The sequence below is a fragment of the Oryctolagus cuniculus genome, chromosome 6, assembly GCF_964237555.1.
Source record: "Oryctolagus cuniculus chromosome 6, mOryCun1.1, whole genome shotgun sequence".
Lineage (NCBI taxonomy): Eukaryota > Metazoa > Chordata > Mammalia > Lagomorpha > Leporidae > Oryctolagus > Oryctolagus cuniculus.
In genome coordinates, this window is record NC_091437.1 from 13,436,925 (window position 1) to 13,462,512 (window position 25,588).

Consider the following 25,588-nt stretch of genomic DNA (forward strand, 5'->3'; position numbering starts at 1 on the left):
CATGCAGATAGTAGATGGCAATTTCAAATAGTTTGGTCTCTTAATTCCACAAACTCTTCCAAGCGAACGATCTGCAACACCTGCTATGGTTTGCGTGTATGTGTACCTCTGAAATTCATCTAGAATTTAATCCACACTCTGAGACGATGGGAAGATGGGATCGATGTTCCACCCTAATGAATAGAAAGTGTGAAAGTGGCATTACACAGTAGTCACTCTTTTTTGGCCTTCTGCCTGCCACCATGTGAGGACACAGTGTTTGTCCTGCCCGAATGATTCAGCCACAAGAAGTCATGTTGGAAGCAGAGAGACCTGGCTCTCACCAGACCCAGAATCTGCTGGCGTCTTGCTCTTAGATTTTCATCCTTCTCAGCTGTGCGAAATAGATTGCTGGGGCCAGTGCTCTGCGATACAAGGCTAAGCCTTCGCCTGCAGTGCCAGCATCCTGTATGGGCACCGGTTCGTGTCCTTGCTGCTCCTCTTCAGATTTAGCTCTCTGCTATGGGCTGGGAAAGCAGTAGAAGATGGCCCAAACCCTTGGGCCTCTGCACACAAGTGAGACCCGGAAGAAGTTCCTGGCTCCTGGCTTTGAATCAGCTCAGCTCTGGCCATTGCCACCATTTTGGAGTGAACCAGCAGATGGAAGACCCTCTGCCCCTCCCCCCCCTCCCCATGGAAGACCCTCTCCCCCTCTCCCCCCTCCCTCTCTGTCTCTCCCTCTGTACGTGGCTCTGCCTGTCAAATAAATAAAATTCTTAAAGAACAGCAGTCTATCTCTTACACATTTTACCTATGCTCTATCTTGTTACAGCAGTTCAAAAGGACTAAGATATCACCTCATTCATTGCAATGGGAATACTTGAACTCGTTATTCTCAGTATTTGTAGTGGGAGGGAGAATAGGGTTGGAAAAATAACTGTTCCTAAATTTGTGTATATAAAATGCATCAAGTTTGTATACCTTAAAAGGTTTCTGGGTTAAAAAAAATCCATAATCATTCCGTATTCTTAATTTGAAGAGTCTTGCTCCTCAACCATGAGCTGCTGTCTTTCAACTTCACTTCTTCTATTCTACTTCCCCCAAAGTATAAGGAATCTCCTCGGACCCTCTTATCCACCAGTCCTGCTCTGTCCTGATCCTTGGTGTCCTCATTTCTATGCTGATTCTGCTTAGGTTCTCTGGTGCACCCTTTGCATACACACTCAACTCCCTTCGTCTTGTCATAGCATACCCTTATATCAATTTTTATTTCAGAATAACTCAAGCCTATGCCTGTTCAGTGAAACACAGTTAGGAAAAAAGCTTACTCTCATCGTTTTACATTTATGCTGTTTATTCCAAAGTGGCTCTCAGTGCTAGTCAGCAGTCCTACTACGTTTCACTCTGCTACCTCTTGGGTGGTCATGTATACATTCCTTTTCTTCCTCAAAGCCCCAGTGCCCCCTCCCCACCTCTTACTTGATGTTGTCAAGCACATTTCCTGTTTCCCTGAGAAAAAAGGAGCAGAGCACCTCCAAGAGCTGCTGACGCTTCATCATTGCGACCTTCAAGCAGCTGTGCTCATATTCTCTGCCTTCCAAGCCGTTGTTGCCCATCCAGCCTTAATTCCTTCATTGGTGGGTGAGAACCTATTCCTGGTTGCTCATTTCTGGATTCCTCCATTCTTTGTTTTGGGCAGCCATTGTTTTCACTTGGTCTTTTCCAACAGCACACAATGTAGTTGCTAAATTTTTCTATCTCTAAAAGCCCTATTTCCCCGTACTTCATCAAGGTTTTGCCCGTTTCTTGGCTTTCTTTCACTGCAGATTCCAGTCTTTGGCTTGCTTTTTCATTCTTTCAACAATGTCTCCTGCAGAATAGAAGCTTTACATTTTAATGAGTTTTTTTTTTTTTTTTTTTTTTTGACAGGCAGAGTTAGACAGTGAGAGAGACAGAGAAAGATCTTCCTTCCGTTGGTTCACCCCCACAAATGGCCACTATGGCCGGCATGCTGCATCAATCCAAAGCCAGGAGCCAGGTGCTTCCTCCTGGTCTCCCATGCTGGTGCAGGGCCCTAGCACTTGGGCCATCCTCCACTGCCTTCCTGGGTCACAGCAGAGAGCTGGACTGGAAGAGGAGCAACCGGGATAGAATGCAGCACTCCGACCGGGACTAGAACCTGGGGTGCCAGCACCACAGGCGGAGGATTAGCCTAGTGAGCTGGAGTGCCAGCCCATTTTAATGAGTTTTAACTTAAAATGTTTTATTTCTTGGCTCGTATTTTTAGTATCGAACCTAAGTTCATCATCAGATCCAAGATCACCTTGTTTTTTTTCCTGTTATATTCTGGAGGGAGTTTTAATCTAAGTACAAAAGTCTATGATCCATTTTGAGTTAAATTTTGTGAAAGGTATGAGACTTTCTAGATGCGTTTTTCTTGCATCGAGATGTTTAGTTCTAGCTCAGACTGGGCTTCCCAAGTATTGCATTTGCTCTGTATCTGTCTCTGGGCCCTTTATTTTGCTGCTTTGATCAAGTTATCTATTCTTTTTACAAATATCATAGTATCTTGATTACCTTAGCTTTTTAATAAGTCTTTTTTAAAAAAATATTTGAAAGGAAAAGTTACAGAGAGGCAGAAAGAGAGAGAGAGAGAGTCTTCCATCCTCTTATTCATGCTCCAAATGGTTCCAATGGCCAGAGTTGGACTGATTTGGAGTCAGGAGCTTCTTCTGGGGTCTTCCACACAGTTGCAGGGGCCCAAGGACTTGGGCCGCCTTCTACTGTTTTCCCAAGCTGTAGCAGAGAGGTGGATCTTCTGAAACAGCTGGGACTTGAACCATTGTCCATATGGGATGTGAGTGCTGCATGCAGTGGCTTTATCTGCTGTGCTACAGCACTGGTCCTGGCTTTTAGTAAACGTTGACATTGGGTTGTGTCATTCCTCTAATTTTTGTTCTTGTTTTTCAAAATCAGTTTGACTGTTGGGCCCATTGCCTTACCAAATGAACTTCAGAATTAGTTTGCTGATAGCCACAAGTAACCACTAGGATTTTTGAATCTATAGATTAGCTTGGAAAGAACTGATACTGTAATGATGCTGAGTTTGCATATCCATGAACATGGAATATCTTTTATTTAGAACTTTGATTTCCATTATCATAGTTTACTTTACATAGATCCTGTACATATTTTATTAGAATCACATAAAGGTATTTAACTTTTTGGTGCTAATATAAATGTGTTTTAAATGGGAATTTTTAAATATTTATTTTTTTGTTCTAAAGGCACAGTTAAACACACACACACACACAGAGTGAGCTTCCATTTGCTGGTTTACTCTCCAAATGGCCACAACATCTAGGGCCAGACCAAGTCAAAGTCAGGAGACTGGAAATCCATCCAGGTCTCCTATGTGAGTGGCAGGGGCTTAATCACTTGTGTCATCTTCTGCTTTTGCAGGCATATGAGCACAGAGGTAGATTAGAAGTGGAGCAGCCAGTTCTCGAACCCATGCTCATAGGGATTCCAGTGTTGCTGCACTGTAATACCAGTCCTGTGAATTTAATTTTTAATCACTTGAAAGGCAGAGAGGGGCAGAGAGAGAGAGAGATTGAGACAGACAAAGATAAAGATAGCTGTTTGCTTGTTCTCTCCCCAAATGCCCACAGCAGCTGGGACTGAGCCAGGGTAAACTAGAACCCAGGGACTCTGGTCCTTTCACATGGAGGATATGGACCCAAGTACTGAGCCATCACCTGCCTACTCCCAGGGTGCACACTGGCAGGAAGTTGGAACTGGGAGCAGAGCTAGCACTGAACCAAGGCGCTCTGATCTGGAATGTGGATATTCCAAGTAGCAGCTTCACTACTGCACCAAATGCACACAGTACTTTAATTTAAAATTTCAATTGTTCTTTGATGGTATCTAAGAAAAAAATAAACTTCATAAATACTAGCCTTTATCCTGAAACCTTGTTATAATCACTTACTAGTTTTAAGAGAGTTCTGTTGTTAATTCTTGGCAAGTTCCTACATGGACAATGACATCATTTGTCAACAAAGACCGTTTTATTTCTTCCTTCCCAATGTTGTGTGCGTTTTCTTGCCTTACTGAATTTGCTAGGATTTCTAGTATGATACAGGAAAGGTGAGAAGGGGTGGTCTTGACTTAGTATTAGGGGGAAATTATCTAATATCTTGCTACTAGCTATAGGTTTTTGTGGTGGTTATATTTGCTCTTTATTTGGGTGAGGGAATTCTCTACTATTTGTATTTTATGAAAGCCTTTCTCATGAATTATTTGTCGAATTTTTGGCATCTATTGATATATGATATCTTCAACCTGTTTTTGTGCAGCATCACATTAATTGATTTTTGAGTATTGAACACATCTGGCATACAGTATATGTTTACAGGGCTCCAAAAACCTTCAAAAATTCCTCCACTTGGATCTCCAGCCTAGATGCATCCCACAGCCATCTGTTAGATCCTGTGATTTCCTGAACTAAACTCCAGATCCTGTTAGGAAAAATCTGCTGCTGCTCTCCTTCTCATCCCAGTAAATGTAAACTCCATTATTATGTTGTCTTCCCCTGGAAATATTGCCTGGCTCTTTGACAATGGAGCCCCAGACTACAGTTACCAATATTGATGTGTTTTTGCAGCACGCCTGCATGCTGGGATTGGCTCTCTGGGGAGGGGAAGACATGGAAAAAGCAGGGGCAGATGGCCTGCCCTGACTCCAAGACTCTTACATGAACAACCAACAAATGGGAACTGTGTAGAGACAGAAGGATTGTGGTATTAGAGTCCCCAAGGGAGCATGAAGTTAAAAATGAGAAGTTTGAGCTAGTGAGCCAAGAATCTGCTTTACTGTGTGGATCCATCAGGCTGATTCCAGCAGAAATTTTCTGCATGAGATAACAAGGGAAGGTAGCCCATGGCAAGAAGATTATAATTAAGGAGCCCATATGTCTCCCAGGGCAGTTTAAATTTATGCTTATCATAGGTCAGTTATTGACTTATTTACAGGGACTTCTTGTTCTCAGTGGTAATTCAGTTTGGGTGATATGTAATTTAGTTAGTTATTAATAGCTCAAGGGACACTTAAAAAAAGTTGGACACTTTCTGCAGGTGGAAACTCCATATGGACGATTTGTGATGGGTTTCCAAACCCTCTTCCTGACGGCATCAGGTCCTTCAGCAGGTACCTTGGAGGAAGTAACGGGAGCCGGTTCTGCTGGATGCTTCCAGATACTGGGTCTTCAAGGTTATTTCAGTGGGATAATGATGGCTGCCATGGAAGAAAAAAACCAAAACCTGTAGGATTAATTAGGGACATGCATGTAAGTGAAATGTTTGAGAGACTGAGAAGTTCTGCCATATTGTGGAGACTTCAGCCTGGGGTACAACAGCCTGGGGTAGCCCCATGTCTTGGAGAGGGTCTTGCCTCTGGCCTGAGAATTGGTTCAGGATGTGGGGCAGAGAGGGATGATGAGCTAGATTGCTGATGCTGGTGAACCAACACCTTGCTGTGTTTCTCCTGCCTTGGTTGTCTCTGGCCAGTCTCACAGACGACACACACAAATACTAGCTTGGAAGGCAAGAGTATCCCAGGTATTTGAGAGAAAGAAACCCACGGCTTCTGCTAGTGAAATCACATTCTGACACTGGGATCATACTGTGCTGGAGTGATTTTAGGAGTATGTTCATATATACATGTAATATACACATGATATAGATATATGTAGAAATACAGAATATATACTATATACAAATAGAAATATACAAGTGCATGGAGTATGCATAAAATACAAAACACAGGGTCTGGTCTCGTGGTGTAGTGGGTTAAGCTGCCACCTGTGATGACGCCAGCAACCCCCATGGGCACCTGTTTGAGTCTCAGCTTCTTGACCAATCTAGCTTCCTGCTAATGTGCCTGGGAAAGCAGCAAAGGTGGCCTAAGTGCTGGGGTCCCTGTACCCATGTGGGAGACCTGGAACAATCTCCATGCTCATGGCTTTGGCTTGGCCCAACCACTGCCACTGAAGCCATTTGGGGGGTGAACCAGTGGTTGGAAGAACTCTCTGTATGTCTCTCCTCTCTCTCCGTAACTCTGACTTTGAAATAAAATAAAGCCTTAAAAAACAAAACAAAACAAAACAAAATACAGACACTGTACAAATGAGGATAGTGTAGATTGAAGGAGATCCCAGAAGGACTTTACAAAGCAGAAGAGGTGGACCCGAGCCCTGTGGTCTGACGTCTCAGTCCTGTGTGTTGAGTGGGGTGGGTTCCAGCCAGGGGTGTGCTGGAGCCATGTGGCTGGTGGTAGCTGTTCACGCATCTCCTCTCTTCTAGACTGTTTAGTGGCATCAAGCAGATAGTCGTCCTCGACCCTTGGAGAAGTATTCCATATTTACACTGTGGAAAGAAGCAAATTATATAAATCAGCTTGGTTTTTAAAAAATTCTTATTGAGGACCGGTTGCTCTTTATTTCCCAGCATACCATGGAATCCTAGACTCTGCAATAACAGAAACAGATGCACCTGCCGGTTTGCTTCATAGCGCACTCTGGAAATTCTCTGAACTTGCTTCGTTGGCAGAGAGGAGGCATGACCGTTCTCCAGAGTGAGGGAAGGGGGTCTCGCCCCTTAGACTCCAAAGGTCCGGTGCTTATGTCTGGGTCTGAGCCAGGCGTTTCTGCGAGGGGCTAGGCTCTGACTCCAGACTGAGCTGGTCGTGAGCTTGGTGCCCTGAGCATTTTGTTGCTTCTGAACTGCCGGGCTGTTTATCTGGAGGTGAGAAGGTCGGATAACAACTCTGTTGCCTCTCCTGAATTACATCGCATGCCAGGAAACCTGCCGCTGGTAGGAGCCTGAATAAGCCAGGGTCTCACAGGACTCTGTGTATGAGTTTCAGAGCCATTTAAAGAACTGAGCACTCTACAATTTCTGTGTGAGTTTGATGAAACACAATTTGGTGCTGATCTGATTTTTGCCAGGATGTTAATCCCGACTATCTACTGATTGGGCACACAGGTCTGTCTCTGTCTCTATTTGATAAAGGAAGGAAATTTATTTCAGCTCATGTTCTGCAGGCCCACAGTCCAAGATTAGGTGGCTCCATTAGTTTGGCATAAGGTAGTATTCTTTCTTTAAATGTTGATGTGAAGGGGGGTCGGAAGGAGACAGAGGAAAGAGAGAGAGAGAGAACAAGTGAGAGAGTGACTACCTGAGAGAGATCTGTTGACTGGTTCACTTCCCAAATGATTCAATGGATGGGACTTGGCTGGGGTGAAACCAGGAGCCAGGAACTCAATCACATCTGTCGTGTGGATCTAGGTACTTGGACCATCGTCTGCTGCCTTCCCAGGCATGTTGGTAGGGAGCTGTGCATAAAGCTCTTAAACATACTTTTGATATGTCTTTTTTCTCCAGTATTTAAATGATTCTAAGTGAAAGATTGATTTTTGTCAATGGAAAGGACTGTTAAAACTTTCTTATAGTAAGTCTGTAGGATCAAGAATTAAACCCTTCATTTTCATACAACGGAGAACCATGTGTTTGGTATAAAGAAAAAAAGTATCTTTATTTTATGGGAGGGAAAACCAGTGCAGAAATGCGTGCGTATCTTAGCAGACACTGCCAGGAGGTACATAGCTTGCAGTATTGGCACCTCTCGCTGCGTGGAGTCTTCTGAAGAGGGTGTGGTACTTGGGGAGAAACAACAGGGTGGTGAGTTTACTTGTGGATCCCAAATGATTTAACAGATACTAGATTGTGAAGGAGAAATCTCATGTTGTTCACTTCTACATTAAGTCATGGGAACACAAAATAATTGTTCCTGGAAGCCCCTGGAGCCTTGGAGAATGAGAGTATTCACATTAATACTGGATTTCTCCATCCTGGGTGCCCTTGCAGTGGTCAGAGAATAGACAAGGTCATTCAAGATGTCTTCTAAAAATGTACTGACGTGGGAGGGAGGGATGAGGGAGGGGGAGAGAGGAGGAGAGGGAAAGAGAGGTCTGCTAGCTGGCTCACTCCCCAGATGCCTGCAGCAGCCATGGGTCGGGAGGCCAGAGCTGAGTCAGGAACACAGTCCAGTTCTCCCATGTGGGTGACAGGACTTCAGTCACTACAGTCATAAACTTGGGCCTCTCGGGATGCAAATTAGCGGGAAGCTGGAGTCCGAGATGGAGCCTGGCACTGAGCCCCGGCACCCTGCTAAGGACTGTGGATTGCTTAACTGCTAGGCTGAACACCCACCGCAAGCAATTTCCATTGCTGGAAGAGTTGGTGTCAAAGTTGGCAACCAGTAGTTCCTGCTGCCTTCCCTTAAGCCATGTGACTTTCTTCCAAACTCAGCAGAGGCTGAGGGAAGGTGGGATCAGAACACAGGGAGGCCAAGCCCTATTGTTAAGAACTTGAGTGCGTTTGTTTCTGTTTGTTGATTTTCTCTGCCTTAATTGGCGGTAACGTAGGTAGTACAGCCACTGTGAGAACCAGTATGGAGGTTTGTAGAAAACTAGAGATAGAACTGCCATAGATCCAGCAGTGCCACTTGGGGGTATGTATCCAAAAGGCATGGCAGGTTCATATTAAACAGGCCTACTCCTGCATGTTCGTTGCAGCACTGTTCATGGTAGCCAAGACGTGGAATCAACCAAGATGACTACCATCAGATGAATGGATAAAGCATATATGATGTGTATATGCACATGATGGAGTATTATTGAGCTATAGAAAAGAATGAAACTCTGTCGTTTGCAGCAACATTGTTACGACGTGACAGAAGTCAGATAGAAACAGGAATAACACATGTTCCCCTCACATGTGGAGACTGAAAAATCCTGAATCTGGACACAGAATGCAGATGGCTGGAGGCTTGGAAGAGGGCAGGGGGATGAAGAGATTTCGGATAACGGGTCCCAAACCAGAGCTGGATCGAAGGAATAAGTGCCTAGCGCAGTAGCCTAGTACGTGTTACATGGGCAAATAGAAGAAAGATGCTACAAGCTGCCAATCATAAAGTTAGAACAAAGAAGAGGAAATACTGATAGCTTGCTACTTATCAGGACACATTGTATTCCTGTATTTAAATGTCACACTATAGCCCATATTTTGGTACAGTCATTAGCAAAAAAATGGAGACATATTCCGATAAAGCTTTAAAAAATGCAAGCCACGCAGAATGCATTTCAAATGGGACAGATGCAGTGGTGTGGTAAGGGCGTCTCTGGGTCCTGCTCCCGGCTGCATGCTGTGTGCGTGGTCACCTGGGGGGACATGCAGGGCCCCCAGCTCTGCAGCAACCAGCCCAGAAAGCAGCACATGATGGGCTCCATGTCTTAGAAGACACGTGAGATCAAACCGAACAATTGCCGAGGAGAAATCAAAGCTATTCCTGCCCCTCAGTAAAGATGGCTCCTTTGGGTGCTTGCAAGGAGGACTGAGAACAGCACTGAGTGGTGTCCCCACAGCATCCTTGGTGTGGGGGCACAGGGTGTGTTTCTCGGGCTCTCACCGCAGTGGGCCAATGGCATCACGGCACAGGTGACCTAGAAACAAAGACGGGCAAGGCCACTGTGATGCAGGAGGCCCAGAGCTTTGATGAGTGAACTTCATATAGGAATGGGTTCTAAGTGTTTAGCAGAATGGGTAGAATGGATATCCTTCAGAGAATTCTCCGTAAGTACTGTATCTCTCAGATGAAATTTTGGTTAGTGTGGGGCAGTGTGGGGAGCAACTCGGACTAGACTAAGTTACTGGAATTAAGACTTATTCTATGCATCTGCTCTCCCACAATATGGCGCTGGGAGAGGAGAAAACAACTTCTACTCAGCTGCCTCCAGTTCGACCAGTAACCTGCAGGAGCTGATCCTGCTCCTGATTGGAGGAGAGCAGCGTACTCGGCGTGTGGGTAGCAGAGTTGGGATTGGTGGAAGAGGACTATAAAGGAGGAGAGAGACAACATGCACCAGGAACATCTAAGGGGAACACCTGAGGAACATCTGAGCAGCCCCCGAGAGAGCCGGCTGGCGGTGTGCCGCTCCTCCGCGGAAGTGCGGAAAGCGGCAGGGGGAACCGCCCTTCCACGGAGGTGGAAGGATCGGCAGCCAACCCGGGAAGAACCAGCAGCAAACCCGGGGAGGGCCGAGCAGACAAAAGAACAGCGCAGGGTCCTGTGTCGTTCCTCCGCGAAATGGGGGAGCGACAGGGCAGTACTTCAATATTAAGTTCCCCGAAAGAGACTGATACTGTAGAGAGTCTTTAAGTGAAGCCTTTGTATTGTATTTCATTCTGTGTCTCACTATTGTTGTATTTCTTTTAATTTTTTTTTATTTTTTTAACTTTTAGTAAATATAAATTTCCAAAGTACAGCTTATGGATTACAATGCCCCCCCCCATAATTTCCCTCCCACTCGCACCCCTCCCATCTCCCGCTCCTTCTCCCATTCCATTCACATCAAGACTCATTTACAATGATCTTTACATACAGAAGATCAATTTAGTATATATTAAGTAAAGATTTCATCAGTTTGCACCCGCACAGAGCATAAAGTGTAAAATACTGTTTCAGTACTAGTTATAGCATTACTTCACATTGGACAACACGTTAAGGACAGAGATCCCACATGAGGAGTAAGTACACAGTGACTCCTGTTGTTGACTTAACAATTTGACACTCTTGTTTATGGTGTCAGTAATCTCCCTAGGCTCTAGTCATGAGTTGCCAAGGCTATGGAAGCCTTTGAGTTTGCCGACTTAAATCTTATTTGGACAAGGTCATAGTCAAAGTGGAAGTTCTCTCCTCCCTTCAGAGAAAGGTCCCTCCTTCCTTGATGGCCCTGTTCTTTCTACTGGGATCTCACTCACAAAGATCTTTCATTTAGGTCCTTTTTTTTTTTGTTGTTGTTGTTGTTTTTCTTTTTTCCCCCAGAGTGTCCTAGCTTTCCATGCCTGAAATACTCTCATGGGCTTTTCAGCTGGATCCGCATGCCCTGAGGGCTGATTCTGAGGCCAGAGTGCTGTTTAGGACATCCGCCATTCTATGGGTCTGCTGTGTATCCTGCTTCCCATGTAGGATCGTTCTCTCCCTTTTTTATTCTATCAGTTAGTATTAGCAGACACTAGTCTTGTTTATATGATCCTTTTGGCTCTTAGTCCTATCATTCTGATCAATTGTGAACTGAAATTGATCACTTGGACTAGTGAGATGGCATTGGTACATGCCTCCTTGATGGGATTGAATTGGAATCCCCTGGTATGTTTCTAACTCTGCCGTTTGGGGCAAGTCAGCTTGAGCATGTCCCGAATTGTACATCCCTTTCCTCTCTTATTCCCACTCTTACATTTAACAGGGATCACTATTGTATTTCATTATGCCCATTTTACAGAAGGGTAGACTGAGATCTAAATAAATTTCATACTGATTTCAAGGTCACACAGCTGATAAGAGGAGCAAATGAAGTTGGGCTTAGACCTATTTGACTCCAGTGTCCATGTTCCTCGCATCTGTCCCTCCCAGGTGTTTGGTGATGACATCGATGATGGCCATAGCAGCGTGGTTGAGGCTGTGAGAGCCTCACAGAGGGGTGGGCCCTCCTCACCTCTAAGAAGGACCGTATGGAGAAGTCTAGGCTTCTGTCTCTGCTCAGAGACAGAGTGTGTCTGTACGACTCAAACTTTGGTTAGAGAAGCATGCTGGTGCGGCCCTAGGCGCAGGTATAGGCAGGCTCGGTATCTCCAGACTTACTCGGGATGACCTCCGGGGAGCACAGAGGGGTGGGGTAGCCCTGTGCACGGTGGTGTTACTGAGTGTGACCATCACAGACAGGGGAAGGGGCTCTTGCCTGGGGGATTGCTCAGGGTGGTGGGAAACATCCTTAGACAAAGTGCACCCTAAATACAGCGGAGCCAGAGCTTGTTCTTTGCAGAGGGTCTTACAGGACCACTATGGTGTGTGATTCAGTTTGGGAAACGTTAGCCTAGAAAAATGACTTTATTCGAGCCACCTGAGGCGTCCCTAATGAACCTCCTAATGCCTGGGACCCAAGCCAGAGCGATTACGCTCCCATCTTGGGGGCGGGGACCAGCATTGGTATTTTTTTTTCAACCTCCCCAGATGATTGTACTGCATAGCCAGGGCTCTGGGAAGCTGATGGCTGAGCTCCAGTAACTCAGAGACATATTAAGTCCAAAGCTCTAAGAATTTTGGCCGTTCTCTAACTAGTGTTAGGGGTTCAAAGTTGTCCTTATCAGCATAATTGTCTAAAACCTTCTCAAGTTGGTTGCTTTTTCCTGCCTTTGATTTTGCCTTCCAGCTCAAGCCTCCAAAGCTTCGTGTGTACTCTGCATCTTGTACAGCCTCCATCCACTCTGACATCAAGGCCTTTCTGGCTCCTGTCCATTACTTGGCTAAACTCACTCTTGATCAGATTAGCAACTAATAACCACCTTGTCCAGGGCAAGTCCAGATCGCTGTGCCGCTGGGAAGTAATAAAGCCTGAGATTTATATGGCAACATGTAACTTTCAACAGTACTATATATAAAATCCCTCCTTTCCTTGTTACTTCTTACTCCCCTGCCTCTAGCTTGGACTTAAACATTATAAAAAAGATGGAGATTTCCCAGAATTGGAAGGTGCGTATCAGTCCACTTCTTGTTCATCATTATTATTATTGATTAAATGTGCTTTGTAGTTTGTTTCTAGTACCATGTTGTTACCTACATCCAAGCCATTGCTTCTTACAAAATCACTACCACATAGATGGAGCAAAAATATGTATCTTCCAGAGAATACATATTTCAGTTTTGAATGCTCTGATGGTTATTTGTTTTAAGTTTTTGTTTGTTTGTTTGTTTGAAAGGCAGAGTTAGAGAGAGAGAGGGAGAGACAGAGAAAGATCTTCCATCTTCTGGTTCACTCTCCAAATGGCAGCAATGGTCAGGGCTGGGTCAGACCGAAGCCAGGGGCCAGGAGTTTCCCCCGGGTCTTCCATGTAGGTGCAGGGGTCCAAGCACCTGGGTCGTCTTGTGCTGCTTTCTCAGGTGCATTAGCAAGGAATTGGATTGCAAGTAGAGCACCGGGACTGGAACCGGTGCCCATATGGGTTGCTGGTGTTAGAGGTGGAAGCTTTACTCGCTACACCACAATGCCGGCCCGTAATGGTTATTGTTAATCAACGTCCAGAGCATAAATGCAGGGTACAATGGAATATACCGTGGTATGTCAGGAGCACATGGATTAATCTTTCCCAGTCCAGCATCAGACCTGATTCAAATGCAAATATTGTGGGAGAAAAAGATCTTAAAGATGTCTCCATGTGCCACCATATGTGTTCTGGACTCACCCTCAAAGGTGTTTGCTGTAATAATGCCTTAAACAGCAGCGGGCCATGATACCACCTAAAAAAGTGCGTGTGAAGTGCACTGGAGAGCATTTGAGGCTAATATAGACCCTACTAGGGGACAATGACCAAGCGTGATGACCATGGAGGTTGGAGCTGCAGAAACCCTGGTGTCATCGGAACAATGGAGAGAAACAATGAGAGAGCAGAGGGAGCTGAGACTGCCAACAGGCAGCAAGCGACCTGTGCCAAGCCAAGAAGCCCAGTGTGAGCGAGCCGTGGAGGGCAAGTGTGAGTCCCGATGTGGCTGAGAAATCTCTGATCTGGCAAGCTTTACAAATGGATGTAATCAAGGAAGGCAGATCAGCAGTCTGAGGATTCTCAGATAGTCAGGTGACAGCAAGCTGAGCATAACTGAAATTAGCCCAGACGGCACTGTGCTCTTCTAGGAGCGAATCAGCATATGGGCAGCACTCGGGAAAGGGGCTGTAGAACACAGAGTGTTGAGGCTAGAAGTGATCCAATGCACTGTGCCCTGGCTACTCTGGTTGGTTGGAAAGAAAAGTGAGTGCATGACATGAGGCGGGGCTTGGGGGACAGAGGAGCAGAAGTCCAACATCCAGGACCTGGCAGGGTCTGGTGGAGACCTGTAGTGGTAGATGGCTGTCTTCTTGTGCTCTGATGTGTTGGAAGGGGGCAAGGAAATTCTCTGGGCATCTTTTTATTAAAGGTTCCAATGCCCTTTACCAAAACTGCCCTCATGACTCAATCATAGCTTACAAATGGATTTGGAAAGGAACACACACATGTGAGCCATCACACTCATCTATGTGGAATGAGCTGAACAGCACCAAGCATTATCTGTGCTGAGGCTCTGTTACGAGATGTGTGTGTCCCCTCAACTTCTGTGGGTTGAATTCCTAACCAGTATCTCAGAATGTGGCCCTCTTTGGAAACAGGGCTATAGCAGATGTCCTGAGTTAAGGCAGGATTGTACCGTAACTCAGTGGAGTGAGCCCTGACTGGATGTGACTGGTGTCTTAATAAAATGAAACACTTGAACCGGGAGACCTCCTCACTGGGAGAAAACCACATGGACACAGGGGCAATGCTACTGCAGGGAGAAGCTACCGGAAACTCTGAGAGATCCCACTTTTGTGCTTTCATGTTGGTTGTAGAAGACACTCTGTGTTGTTGTGACCAGACTCCAGGAAAGGAACACAGCCTCCTATGGGGTCCCTTCCTGGGGCCTGACTCTGAATTGCCTAGTGGGTCCAGAAGAGAACAGGGCTCGGGGAAAAGAGCACCCTGGCCAGGGTGCTGGGGGCAGTGTGTGGAGAAGTGATGGAGCAGCATGTGGCTAGTTTGGAGCAAAGACTTAGAAGGTGTGTGTTGCTGTATATGTGAAGGCTCCTCCAGGGGATGTGGGTTTGGACTCCCTGCAGCATATTCCAGGCCTGGCCATGGTGGAGGAGTTTGAGGGATGCTCCAGGGATTGCAAGATTGGCAGCTCAGAGACTGGCTGTGTGGGCAGAGACTGAGGAGTCTTGTGAATGGAGTTTTGGAGGTATCTTTTGTTTTGTTGTTTGAGAACAAGTTTCACACTTAACTCTCATAATACAAGTCATTGAGGGCAGAGGTCCTGCATGGGAAGTACGTGCACAGTGACTCCTGTTTATTAATTTAACAATGAACACTCTTATATCTGAGGTCAGTGATCACCTGAAGCACTTGACGTGAACTGCAAAGGCAATGAAGTGTTTTGAATCCACAAACTGTGTCAGTATTTAGATAAGGATATACGCAAAGTGGAAGTTCTCTCCCCTTTTCAGAGAAAAGTGCCTTCTCCTTTGATGGCCACTTTCCACTGGGGTGCCTGTCATAGAGATCCTTCATGTAGCACATTTTTTTTTTTTTGCCACTGTGCTTTGGCTTTCTATGCTGGAAATAATCTTTCAAGCTTTTTAGCCAGACCAGAATGACTTAAGGGCTGATTCTGAGGTCAGAGTGTTACTTGAAGCAATTGTCATTCTATGAGTCAGCTGTGTGGACTGCTTTCCAAGTTGGAACATGCACTCCTTTTTAATTCTGTCTGTTATTATTACTATACAATGGATCTTATTTATATGATCCCTTTTTAAATTTTTTATGTATTTATTATTTTTGACAGGCAGAGTTAGAGAGACAGAGAGAAAGGTCTTCCTTTTCCGTTGGTTCACCCCCCACAATGGCCACTATGGCGGGCGCACTGTGCCGATCTGAAGCCAGGAGCCAGGTGCTTCCTCCTGGTCTCCCATTCAGGTGCAGGGCCCAAGCACTTGGGCCATTCTCCACTGCCTTCCCGGGCAACAGCAGAGAGCTGGACTGCAAGAGGAGCAACTGGGACAGAACCTGGTGCCCCAACTGGGACTAGAACCCGGGGTGCCGGTGCCACAGGCAGAGGATTAGCCAAGTAAGCCACAGAGCCGGCCTATATGATCCCTTTAATAGTTAATTCTATCTGTATGATCACTTTAACATTTAAAATGATCACATCACTTTAACACTTAAGATGGCATTTTTACCACTGAGCTTAATGGGATTTGGGATCCCCTGGTAAAGTTTTAAACTGTACCCTTAGAAGTCAGTCCCTAGGAATGTATGCAGAACTATATGGCTTTACAATTACAAACTTCCTTCTCCCTCTCTTATTCCCACTCTTATTTTTTACTGGCATCTATTTTCAATTGACTTTATACAACTATGATTAACTCTTTGTTAAGTAAAGCATTCAACAGATAGTTTGAAGAAGAGAAAAAAAGAAAAAACCAAAACTGTTCCTTGACAGTCAAGACAATGACTGTTCACGTCATTGCTTCTCAAACTGTCCATTTCACTTCTATAGATTTCCTTTTAGGTGCTCTATTAATTCTTACAGATCAGGGAGAACATAAGGTATTTGTCCATTTGGGAATGGCTTATTTCACTAAGTATGATGTTTTCCAGATTCATCCATTTTGTTGCAAATGGTTGGATTTCATTTTTTTAACCATTGTGTAGAGTCCTTTAGAGTACGTATCCCATAACTTGTTTATCCAGTGTTTGGTTGACAGTCATTGAGGTTGATTCCATGTCTTAGCTATTGTGAACTGAGCTGCCATAAACATTAGTGCAGATAACTGTTTGATTTGCTGATTTCATTTCCCTTGAGTAAATTCCCAGAAGTGGGATGGCTAGGTCATATGGTTGGTCTGTATTCGATTTCTGAGGTACGTCCAAACTGTCTTCCATAGTGGTTTTACCAGTTTACATTCCCAGCAACAGTGGATTAGGGTACATTTTCTTCCACATCCTCACCAGCATTTGTTGTTTGTTGATTTCTATATGAAAGCCATTCTAACTGGGGTGAGGTAGAACCTCATTGTGGTTTTGATTTGCATTTATTTCGATGACAACCAGTGATTGTGAACTTTTATGTGTATGTTGGCCATTTGGATTTCCTCTTTTGAAAAACGTCTGTTTAAGTCCTTTGCCATTTTCTTAACTGGGTTGTTTGTTATGGAGTTTCTTCATCTCTTTATACATTCTGGCTACTAATCCTTTACCAGTTGCACAGTTTGCAAATAATTTCTCCCATTTTCTTACCTCTTCACTTTCCTGAGTATTTCTTTTGCCATACAGAAGCTTCCCAATTTGATGTAATCCCATTTGACAATTTTTGCTTTGATTGCCTGTGCTTCTCATGTCTTCAAAGAACTCTTTGCCTGTGCCAATATCTTACAGGGTTCCCCCAATGTTCTCTAATTACTTGATGGTATGAGGTCACAGATTTAGGCCTTTAATCCATTTTGAATGGATTTTTGTGTAAGATGTAAGCTAGGGGTTCTGCTTCATACTTGCATATATGGAGATCCAGATGTCCCAGCAGCAACTGTTGAAGAGACTGTCCTTGCTCCAGAGATTGATTTTTATTTCCTTGGTCAAAAATAAGTTGCTTGTAGATACTTGTATTGATTTCTGGAGTTTCTATTCTGTTCCATTGATCTGTCCATCTATTTTTGTACCGCTACAAGCTGTTTAGATTACAACTGCCTTGTAGTATGTCTTGAGATCTGGTATTTTGATGCCTTCAGTTTTTTTTGTTGTACAAGATTGCTTTAGCTATCTAAGGTCTTCTGTGTTTCCATATGAATTTCAGCATCATGTTTTGTAGATAAGAGAAGAATGCCTTTGATATTTTGATTGGTGTCGCATTGAATCTGTAAATTGCTTTCAGAAGGATGGACATTTTGATGATACTGATCAGAACAAGAACATGAAAGATTTTTCCATTTTTTGGTATGTTCTTCTATTTCTTTAATATTTTGTAATTCTCTTCATAGAGATTTTTGACACCCTTGGTTAAATTTATTCCAAGGTATTTGATTTTTTTTTTTGTAGCTATTGTGAATGGGGTTGAATATCTTTTATTTCTTTTTCTTGCCTAATGGCTCTGGCCAAAATTTCCAGGACTATATTGAATAACAATGGTGAGAGTGGGCATCCCTGTGTGGTATCAGATCTCAGTGGGAATGCTTCCAGCTGTTCCCCATTCACTATGATGCTGGCCATGGGTTTGTCATAAATTGCCTTGATTGTGTTGAGGAATGTTCCCTCTATATCCAATTTGCTTAGTGTTTTAATCATAAAAGATTATTGTATTTTATCAAATGCTTTGCCTGCATCTATTTATATATCATATGGTTTTTGTTCAGCAGTTTGTTAATGTGGTGTATTACAATGATTGATTTGTGAATGTTGGACCATCCCTACATATTAGGGATATAATCTGTTTGGTCTGGGTGAATGATCTTTCTGATGTGTTGTTGGATTTGAGTGGCTAGAATTCTGTTGAGGATTTTTGCATCTATGTTCATCAGGAAAATTAGTCTGTAGTTGTCTCTCTCTGTAGTGTCTTCTCCAGATTTAGGAATTAAGGTGATGCTGGCTTCGTAGAAAGAACTTGGGAGGATTCCCTCCCTTTCAGTTGTTTTGAGTAACTTGAGAAGTATTGGAGTTAGTTCTTTAAATGTCTGGTAGAATTCAGCAGTGAAGCCATCTGGGGTCCTTTAGTTTTCTTTGGGATGGTCTTTATTATTGATTCAATTCCCATGTTGGTAATGGGTGTGTTTAGGTTTTCTATGTCTTCATAGCTCAATTTAGGTAGGTTGTATGTGTCCAGGAATCTATCCATTTCTTCGAGGTTTTCCAGTTTGCTGGCATAAAACTCTTTGTAGTAATTTCTGATGACTGCATTTCTGTGGTCTCTATAGTTAAATTTCCTTTTTCATCTCTAATTCTATTGATTTGGGTCTTCTCTCTACTTTTTTGGTTAGTTGGGCCAATGGTGTGTAATTTTATTTATTTTTTTGAAAAACCAGCTCTTCATTTTGTGGATGTTTATTGGTGCCTTTCCAATTTCTTGTTGTAGGCACCAACTTTTCTCTTAACATTGCTTTTGCTGTATCCCTTAAGTTTTGTAATGTTGTGTTGTCATCTTCATGTGTTTCCAGAAAGTTTCTGATTTCTCTTTTGATTTCTTCTGTGACCCACTGTTGATTCCATAGCACGTTTTTCAGTCTCCATGTATTTGCATATGCTCTAGAGATTCTTGAGTTGCTAATTTCCAGCTTCATTCCATTGTAGTCTGAGAAGATGCATGGTATGATCTTGAGTTTTTTGAATTTGCTGAAACTTTCTTTCTTTATGGCCTAGTATGTGGTCAATCTTAGAGAAAGTTCCATGCAATGCTGAGAAGAATGTGTATTCTGCCACTGTAGGATGAAAAGTTTTGTAGATATCTGTTAGGTACATTTGGTCTATAGTGTTGATTAAATGTACTGTTTCTTTGTTGATTTTCTCTCTGGTTGATCTGTCCATGGCTGAAAGTGGAGTATTGAATCCCCCAATACTACTATATTGGAGTCTAAGTCTCCCTTTAAATCCCTTAACTTTTCTGTTACATAGCCAGGTGCCCTATAATTAGGTGCATATATGTTTATAATAGTTAAATATTCCTGTTGAATTGACCCCTTAATCATTATATAGTGCCCTTCTTTGTCTCTGTTAACAGTTTTTGTGTTAAAGTATATTTTGTTTGATGTTAAGATGGCTATGCCAGTTCTTTTTTTGGTTTCTATTTGCGTGGAGTATCTTCTTCCATCCTTTCACTTTCATTCTGCATACATCTTTGTTGGTGAGATGTGTTTCTTTTAGGCAGTAAACAGGTAGGTTTTTGTTTTTAATCCATTCTGCCAGTCTTTACCTTTTAACTGGGGAATTGAGGCATTTACATTCAAGGTAACTATTGATAAGTAATGATTTTACCCTGTCATTTTTCCAAAAATATTTCTATTTTTACTTTAAATTTCCTTAGAACTTTTACTGAGAGATTTCCTTTCTTAACCTTCTTTCATAGTGATGACCATGTTTCTGTGTTTGTGTGCAACACATCCTTAAGCATCTTTTGTAGGCTAGATGGGTGGTGACAAATTCTTTGTTTCTCTTTATTATGGAAGGTCTTTATTTCACCTTCATTCACAAATGAGAGCTTTTCAGGGTATAATATTCTGGGATGACAGTTCTTTTCTCTTAATATTTTGAATATATCTAGCCATTCTCTCCTAGCCTGTAGGGTTTCTGATGAGAAGTCTGCTGTGAGTCTAATTGGAGATCCTCTGAAAATAATCTGCTGTTTCATTTGTGCACATTTTAGAATCTTCTTTTTATGTTTTACTGTGGTGAATTTGATTACAGTGTGTTGTGGCGAGGATCTTTTCTGGTTATGTCTTTTAGGGATTCTGTGTGCTTCCTGTACTTGGATTCCCCTTTTTTTCTCCAAACCAGGGAAGTTTTCTGCTATTATTTTACTAAAAAGGCCATCTAATCCTTTCTCTCTCTCTATGCATTTAGGAACTCCTAGAACCCATATGTTGGATCTTCCTATAATATCTTGTAGATTTCCAGCAGTGTTTTTTAGTTTGCTAATTTCCTCTTCCTGTCTTTGGTTTGACTGTATATTTTCCTGTGCTTTGTCTTCCAGGTCTGATATTCTTTGCTCTGTTTCACAGTTTCTGTTAAGGCTCTCTACTGAATTTTTTATTTGTTTTATTGAATTTTTCATTTCATTTTGATTTCTCTTTAAGATCTCAATTTCATGGAAGAAATTTTCTTTCATGTCCTATACAGATTTCACTATTTTGTGCTCTTGATTCTGATTACTTGCATGTAATCTCATGATCAATTTTCTGAATTTTATTTCTGGCATTTCTTTGGTCTCATCATTTTCACAGTCTAGTATTGAAGTGTTGTGTTCTTTTGGGGACATAATGTTGTCTTCCTTATTGTTTCTTGAATTGGTTCATTTGTTATTTGGCATTTGTGGAAATACTCATTGGTTTCTCTGTTTTTTCACTGTGGCAGCTTTTATATTTGGACTACATCTGTGTGGGTTAGTGGAGTGTCTGCTTTCTGGCACTACCTAGAGGCATGTCGTGGGTGTGGCCAAGGAGCTTTGTTTTTTCTCCTCTAGTTTGGCTGGTACACAATCACTCATGGGAGCTTCAAGCCAGATCCCCTGTAGGCTCTTCCTGCAGCTTTTTCTTCAGTGGCTTGGACTGCTTTAGTCTGGTCTCAACTCATTCTTCAGTGCTAGTCAGAGGTTCTGGCTGCTGAGGTCCTGAGTTGTGCGTGTCCACACCTCCATGTAGGTCCACTGTGTCCCTCTATTTTGTGTAGAGTTCCTTCTGTTTTTTTTTTTTTCCCTAACTCTTCCCTGAGACTGTGCTCTTGCCACTTTTTTTTTTTAACTACCTTCTCCTAGACTAGAGCAGCAAGGTCCCTCCCTACTCTGCCATCTTCAGGTGATTTGGAGGTGTCTTTTTATTAAAAAAATTATGTGTTTATTTGAAAAGAAGAGTTGGATGTGTGTATGTTGGGAGGAGATGTTGCATGGACTGGTTTGCTTCCCACATGGCTGCCTTGGCCAGGGCTGAGCCAGGCTGAAGCCAGGTGCTCCTTTCAGGTCTCCTGTGTGGGTGAAGGACTTGGGACATCCACTTCTGCCTTCAGAGGCTCATTAGCAAGGACCTGGATTGCAAATGGAGCAGTCAAGACTCAAGCTGGTGCTGGAATATGGGATGTGGCTATTGGAGGCAGCAGCTAGACTTGCTGCACCACAACACCTACTCCATGGTATCCTTTATTTTCTAAAAAGATGTATTTATTTATATATTTGAAAGGCAGAGCTACAGAGAGGAAGAGGCAGAAACACAGAGGGATCTTTGATCTGCTGGTTCACTCCTCAATTGGCTGCAGTGGTTGGAACTGGGCCAATCCAAAGCCAGGAGCCAGGAGCCAGGAGCTTCTGCTGTGCTTCCTACATGGGTACAGGGATCGCAGCACTTGGGACATCCTCTGCTGATTTCCCAGACTTATTAGCAGGGAGCTGGATTGGAAGTGGAGCAGTTGAGTCTCGAACTGGAGTCCATATGGGATGACGGTGCTGCACACAGGTGCTGCACCCACTATGTCACAGCGCTGGCTCCCTTTCTTCATTTTCTTAAATCAGTTTGAATTTTAGAGCATGATGAAGAGATGGAACAATTACACACCAAACAACATAAGAGGTGGGATGGGTAGGGCAGCGGAGGTGTCTGAGTGCACACAGCCCAGCCCTGCTGCAGGTTTGGTTCTGCAAATGTGCTAGTCTTTGGGTTTGGAACCTGGGTTTAGTTTTTGATCATCTCCCCTCCCACGCCCATCCATGGAAGGAGTTCTGTGCTCATTGCCTCCGTTTTCTACCTCTGATAAATCTTGGAGTCATGGGATTTGCCTATCGCAGGGAATGCTCTGTGCTTAATTGCCATAGATTCCCTCCTGCTTGCTGCTCTGAAGAGTGTCTTCAGATTTCTTTTTGGGATTAAATCTTTGTATCTAAAACATGATCTTTTATTTTCGATGTTTGGATACCTTAGTGACACTTATGCTAAGGGTGCAAAATAAAAATACTCAATTGCCATAACAGGGAATCGGAATATGTTACTTGATACAGTGCTACAGTTAAGTATGGTTGCAAACGTGAAGTTTCACCTCAGGAGATAAGCAGGTAGAGGATGGGTGGCTAGATGAGTAAGCTCTAGAATTAAAACATGCAGTCCAGTTTGGGGGTCTTGATAGATAGTAACATTGCTCTGACTGAAGATCCAGATAAAAGAAGAAAAGATTAAGTCGATTATTTCTCTAGAAATGGAACAATCAGGAAATAGATGGAAGATTAAACAAATAAGACTAAAGACCTGTTGAAACGAAAGAAGAAAGACTACACAGAGCACAGCAAACTATTTTAAAAAATACTTATTTATTTGAAAGAGTTACACAGAGAGGAGAGGCAGAGAGAGGCAGAGAGAGACAGAGAGGTCAGTCTTCCATTGGCTGGTTCACTCCCCAACTGGCCTCAATGGTCGGAGCTGTGCTGACCTGAAGCCAGGAGCCAGGAGCTTCTTCTGGGTCTCTAACACAGGTGCAGGGGTCCAAGGGCTTGGGCCATCTTCTGCTGCTTTCCCAGGCCATAGTAGAGAGCTGGATCAGAAATAGAGCAGCCGGAACTCAAACCAGCACCCGTATGGGATGCCGGTACCGCAGGTAGCAACTTTACTCGCTATGCCACAGCACCAGACCCAATTGAGTGGCTTCTTTCTCTAGAGATGGAACAATCAGGAAATAGATGGAAGAGTAAAGAAGTAAGACTGAAATCCTGTTGAAACTAAACAAGAAAAATGACTACACAGCAAACTTAATACTGGATTTGAACTTAGTTGTCAGTCATGTTATTCTATATTTTCTCTATATTTGAAAAGACTATCAAGAAAGTAGACATTTCCAGCATAAACTTCAAAAGCACTTTTTTTTTTGGTACCCAGATAAGTAGGCAAAGCCTTAAGCTGCATGGCTTTGAGGCTGTGATAGTGCCAAATGCCCCCTTGGCGGACAAAGTTAGTCCCCACTGAGAAGGGGTTGTGGTTTTAATGCTTGGGGCAGACAGAGGTGTTGCTATTTTTAGAAAATCCCAAGGTGTCTTTACTGTGGAATCAGAATCAAATTTGGAACAGTTTGACAGGGAATATGTATTTTTAATTGACTTGGTTACTGATAACTAAGTATTCTGAATTAGAATTCTTTAATAGATGAGGGGTGTTTCTAGAGTTGAACAGAAGTTGTATAAGGTAGCAGTGAACAAAGAGTATTTCACTGCTACTTCCACTTGGGTAGGAATATTTGGGGGTGGGAGACAGGTATTTGGCACAGCAGTGAGCATGCTGATTGGCATGCCCACAACCCGTGTTGGAATGCCTCTGTGTCCTGACGGCACCGCGGGAGGCAGCCGATAATGGCCCAAGTGTTTGGTTCCCTACCACCTGCATGGGAGGCCTGGAAGAAGTTCTGGTGTTCTGGTTTTGGCCTGGCCTAGCATTGTTTGCTGTGGGCGTATGGGGAGTGAACCAGCAGATGAGAGGTCTCTCTGTCCATTTCTGTCTCCCAATTAATATACCCTGTCTACATGCCTTTCAAATAAATAAAAATTAAAAATTTTAAAAACTTAGGAAAGAAAGAGGGAAAAATTGTGTGAATTAAAAAAAGACTAGGAAATACATTGAAGAAATAAACTTCAGTGGAATTAATGAAAAAGAAAACAAATAGCTTAACACTTTTTTTCTTTTGCAAGCATTCTGAACAATATTTTGTTCACAACTGATTATTGAAATGACAAGTATAATCCGGTAAGCACTTGATTAAGGCCAAAGTTTTGAAAAACACTCTAGGTTTAGTCTTTAAAGTAGCAGTATTTTGATTTCATAATTTGCTTCATTTGATAGAAAAATGATTTTGTATCCTAGAAAAATGGGCAAGAATAAGATGACTAAAACGTACTCGTAGCAGCCATGTTTTATGTAAAGTTGGTTGCAGTTGGCAATAATTCTGCATGTGCCTATAAGCCTGGAATTGGGCAGTGTAGGCAGTCATGGCTCCCCAAGGACATCACATGGTAATCCTCAGAAAGTGTGAATTTGCCGCCTGTGGTGGCAGGAGGGACGTGACAGATAGGACTGCATTAGGGGGCTGGGTAGGGTGAGATTATCTGGGTGATGTCTGTGTAGTCATGGGTCCTTAGAACTCCAAGAGGGAGCTGAAAAATCAGAGGAGAAAAGGTGACAATGGAAGAGAGAACGAGAGATGGGAGTGGGAGAGGGGCGTGGTGATGACATCACTGCTGTGAAGATGGAGGAAGGAGACTGTGAGCCAAGGCACGTGGGAACAGCACACGGATCATCAGCTGGAGCCCCCCGGTGAGAACATAGCTCTGCCCACAGCTGGATTTCAGCCGAGAGAGGACTGTGTAGACTTCCGACCTTCAGAACTGTCAGATAATACATTGTTGCTACTTTGAGCCAGGAAGTTGGTGGCCATATGTTACAGCAGTATCAAGAAATGCATCTCAGATAAACCTTCGGCTTTCACTGCTGTTATGAAGTCATATGTAGGATCTTATCCTGGACATACTGATACAGTAAACAGTTTTTGAAGGAGTGGGATTTGCTACATGACAGAGAAAACAGCAAATCTCAATTTCCAGGAGCAGAAGAATGACTAAACTGAGTTTTTTCTATTGAAAGGAATCATAGAGTGCGTCATTTAGAGTTATGTTTTGAATGATGTATGAAATGCTTATGATGACATGAAAAAAATAAAAAGTGAAACACGTAACATTGTATCTACAATGACAATTAATTGATCCAATGGATGATTTCTTAGAAAAATACCTTCATAAGGATTTTCAGATGAATTTCAAAGGCTTACAAATGGCCTTAAAGGACCCTAGAGCCCAAGATAAAAGAAACTAATTTAAAGAACCATCCTAATTCTTAGAAATAAATAACTTTCTGTATGCTGATGTAAATGTATGTGATTATGTAGAGGAAATACATGAAAATAATACAGTGATAACTAATTCCAGAATTTAGTTTATACTTCTGTTACCTATAGTGTAACAATTTATTTTATTTTGCCAAAAATATACTTTGTTCATTAAATTAAGGCACATAAACAACAACAACTCAGCATTTACAAGTTGGTTTAACTTCCTATAAATTGCATTTAAAGGCAGCAGTCAGATGTCAGTTAATATCTTAGGTTTTTCTCTACTATCAAATCACAGCATCTTATTCACATGTGAAGTG